General features: G+C 42.8%; 1 long non-coding RNA gene across 1 annotated transcript; it reads right to left on the bottom strand.

The window, feature by feature from the left end:
• Nucleotides 1-282: 282 nt before the first annotated feature.
• On the bottom strand, nt 283-1,371 carry LOC141052603 (uncharacterized). The gene is made up of 3 exons (XR_012220860.1): nt 1,275-1,371; nt 741-1,093; nt 283-404 (listed from the first exon to the last, which is right to left on the bottom strand). It is a non-coding gene; the product is annotated as an uncharacterized lncRNA (long non-coding RNA).
• Nucleotides 1,372-4,401: the final 3,030 nt, after the last annotated feature.

Raw genomic sequence — 4,401 nt, 5'->3', positions numbered from 1 at the left:
CCCTCATTGATAGTCATGTCCAAGGAGGGAAAAAGCCTAAGGAAAAAAGGAAAAGAGAGGGGGAACATGAGTAAAAGATAATACATGAAAAGTCAACCTAGGAATCCTGTAAATAGGAGCTCTTCATTTAAGCCACTCGGGCTCAATGAGTCCAAGTTAAATATCCACCTGGACTCCACTTGTAGTAACAGTTTCCTAGGTGAACCACCCCTATTAGATAATAATATTTTCTCCAATCCAAATACCCTGGTATCCGCAACCTTACCAGCATGGTAAGTCAGGAAATGAGCTGCCAAAGATGTCAAGGTCTTGCCCTTGGCTTGATCAGTACATGCCAAATTGATTGTAGAGAAATGTTTCTGTATCCTACGGCGTAACTCCTGTGAAGTCTGACCGACGTATACCTGATGACACGGACAGATTAAGGCATAAACCACACAATTCGTTTTGCAATTGATATACGACATCAACTTATGTTTAGTTCCATTCCTTGGGTTCACAAAGTAGTCCCTGGTAGGAGGCATATAAGAGCATATGGTGCAATTGCCACATGCAAATGAGCCTCTCAGTTTTATTCCCCTATCCAACCCAATTGTTGGTCTCATATAATGGCTTTTAGTTAAGATGTCTCTGAGATTCGGAACCCTTCTTGCTGTAATGCAAAGCTGCTCCGACACAAGAGCAGATGTCTGTAGATCCGTCCTAAGTATACCCCAATGTCTCCCAAGCACTTCTCTCACCTGTGACCATTGGCTGTTATACTTTGTAATGAACCGAGGCATTGAATCTCGGGTCTTGTCATGTGTGGCCAAAAGAGAATTCTGTGTACATCCATTTGCTCGTTGGTAAGCTCGTGAAATGCTGCCATGGGGGTAATTCCTCTTCTTAAAGCGCTTAGTTAGATTTAAGGCTTCCTCCCAAAACACTTCATCCGATGTGCAATTTCTCCGTGCTCTTAAAAATTGCCCCACGGGAACTCCATTTCTAGTATGGGCCGGATGAAAGCTTGTGTAGTCCAACAAACTATTCGTAGCAGTAGGTTTCCTAAATAGTCTCGTGGAAATACCCCCATTCACATTGGAAACCGTAAGATCTAGGAAGTTAACGGAAACAAAGGACACAGTATAAGTAAGCACAATGTTATATGGGTTAGAGTTTAGTAAACCCATAAAAACATCACATTCCTCCACTGTGCCAGTCCAAATAAAGAATATATCGTCGATAAAGCGCCACCAATGTCGCACCCTATCACTGAATGGACCTGTAACATATACCTGAGTAGCCTCCCACCATCCGAGAAAAAGATTCGCCAAAACCGGGGCACACCTGGCCCCCATGGCCACACCGGAAGTCTGAAGGTAATAAGATCTGTCAAAAAGGAAAAAATTGTGTTTCATGATAAATCCCAGCAGATCCACAATGAATGAATCATGCATTCTATCTGACTGGACTACCTGATCAAGAAAATATAATACCGGTGTGATACCATCAGAATGATCAATGTTTGAATAGAGCGATTCCACATCGCAGGTAACGAAGAAGGCCCCAGAGGGCAAGGTTACATCCCGGTATTTCCTGATGAAGTGGGAAGTATCCTGTAAATAATAAGGCAAGACCTTAACTATGGGTTGGAGAAAATAATCAACATAGATGGAAGCCTTTTCACATAGGCTGCCTATGCTAGCAACTATCGGTCGACCCGGAGGTCTCACCAGATCTTTATGGACCTTAGGTAACATATAAAAGGTGGGTGTTACAGGATGTATCCACCCACAAGAATTCCATCTCTTTCTTATTAATAATGCCCAATTCAACTGCTCTGTCCAATAACCTCCTATATTTGACAGAAAAGGGTCCTGTTGGATCCGATGGCAATCTTTTATAATATCGACCATTGTCCAATTGACGGTGAGCCTCTTCCTGATATAATTCATGCGGCCACAGCACTAGATTCCCGCCCTTATCGGCCTCCTTAATCACAAACAATTTGTTGGACCTCAAATTATCCACAGCCAGTCTTTCCCCCGCATGCAAGTTGTCCATAACCCGTGACCTAACAGGGATGGCCAAAAAATCCTTTTTGACCAATTCTTCAAAGAAGACCCTGATAGCTGGGACCAGGGCAAAAGGTGGAGCTACCGTAGACTTATTTTTGTAGGGAAATCGACCCTTACCATTAATCGAATCCTCCTGTAAAAGGTCCAGCAAGACCTGTAACACCTGACGATCCGTCTGATCCAGACCATCGACCATCCGTGGTTTATTGTGTAAAACCTGAAGAATTAAATGCCTGCAAAAAAACATAAAGATCCTTAATCAAGGTGAACTTATCCAAATCCTTAACAGGAGCAAAGGTTAATCCCCTCAGTAACACAGAGATCTCCAATGGTGAGAGTTGATACTGAGATAGGTTGATAATTTGAGGCCCATTCTCCTGTACCTGTGTATCCATGATCCCAACCTTCATGGTGTCCTTCTCCTCTAATTGCGGAAATTTCTGTGTTGATTGTATTGTGGGGGCCTGCGTCCCCTGAAGCGGGTATTTCTCGTGAAAATGCGGCCGCTTGCGACGGCCCCTTCTGGTCCGGTGTCGGCCTCGCTCTCAGCTGAGGATAAAAAAATCACTACCTGATGTGTAGTCTGACTTGCGGGCCACCTCCGCTGTTCTATCCGGGGCTCTATTGGTGGGAGCCCTATGTCTAGTGTTCCCCTTATGTTTCCATTGAAATACTTGCTTTTCCTCAAAATCTCTACGGTCTCTATGAAACATAGTTTTTTTCTTATTGGTAATCTCCTTATCGTATCTGTCCAGAATACCTTTGAGTTGGACTTTAAAAGGTGAAACTTGGGCCAATTCCTTAATCTGTTTTTTAACTGAAACTAACAACTCCCTATCATGTTCCAGCAACATGTTCATGATAATGCCCGAGCATCGCAGGAGTCCCTGCTCCCAAGTGGCACGAAAATCTGAGGAGGGTTCCCAAGCCGGGTATATAGAGACTCTCAAACCTCTTGGTACAATGTTGGATTTAATATACTCCTCTAAGGACCGAACATTCCACCATAGTCTAATACCCAGCTTATGTGCTGCTGTTAACTCCGAAGTGACATTAGCAAATTCTGAACTGGGTATATTCGTATTGGTGGAAGAAAAAATGTCCGAGGACTGCGCCCTCCAAGCTGCCTCTCTTGTGTCCCAATCCATCCCAAAGGAAGCCACAGTAAGAAAGCTGAAACAAAACAAAAAATAAAAAAATAAAAAAGTATCAATTATTGACACCCAGCATCAATGATAATACAATTCCAGGCACATATAATAATGTTCCTAGCCAATCATAAAGCACATACACTCCCAGTTAAGTGTGTGCTGCCCACAAGAAGGACTGGTATAGCACCAATCAAAAACAATGTATTTGAACAGAAAATGTGTAGGGCGCACTATCTGTGCTAATCACAACCTCATATATGAGAATAGGTGCTGCAACAATGGAATAACATGACTATAGGAAAAGAAAAAAGCACCACTGCAAAAGCGCACACTAGACTCAATGAAAATAGAAAATGTTTATTGATGCAAGAAGAATGTTAAAAACACAATAAAAACATGATGAGCAACCCACAATGATATAATGGTTGAATATAACATGTATAACATATATAGCTGATATAATAATGCATATACAATCAAACCATGAGAGACGTATCTCAGCAACCACCTTTAAGCTAGGCTAATGAGGACCACATAATCCTAATATAACGTGGTGACTGCAAGAAGTAATTCAGTCCACACAATCATATACACTCTCCATTATATAGCATATGGGCCACAATAGGCCACATAGAAAAATGGCCAGAGTCCACCACCAAGTGATCCAAACACCACACTAAGCACAATAAGCGGCAAAGCTATAAGGAGATAACAACAAGTGGGTACTCAACCCAAAGCCATACCCTACGCGTGTCGCCACAACCCGTGCGGCTTTTTATCCTTGTATCATTATCTTTTTCAATTCTCTTATTCTATGTTTGTGTGCCCCTTCCCTTGTGTATCTGTTATACTGTATTGTCTCATGTTTGTCCATGTGTGCACTGCGCGTTCGGTAGGCTGGTGGTGGTGGTGTCATGGTGTGGGGAATTTTTTCTGGGCACTCTTTGGGCCCCTTGGTACCAATTGAGCATCGTTGCAATGCCACAGCCTACCTGAGTATTGTTGCTGACCATGTCCATCCCTTTATGACCACAATGTACCCAACATCTGATGGCTACTTTCAGCAGGATAATGCGCCATGTCATAAAGCTCGAATCATCTCAGATTGGTTTCTTGAACATGACAATGAGTTCACTGTACTCAAATGGCCTCCTCAGTCACCAGATCTCAATCCAATAGAGCATCTTTGGGAT

The sequence above is a fragment of the Dendrobates tinctorius genome, unplaced genomic scaffold (genome assembly GCF_039654945.1).
Source record: "Dendrobates tinctorius isolate UK_male_01 unplaced genomic scaffold, ASM3965494v1 ptg000162l, whole genome shotgun sequence".
NCBI classification, from domain to species: domain Eukaryota; kingdom Metazoa; phylum Chordata; class Amphibia; order Anura; family Dendrobatidae; genus Dendrobates; species Dendrobates tinctorius.
This window is presented reverse-complemented; position numbering and strand designations above follow the sequence as displayed.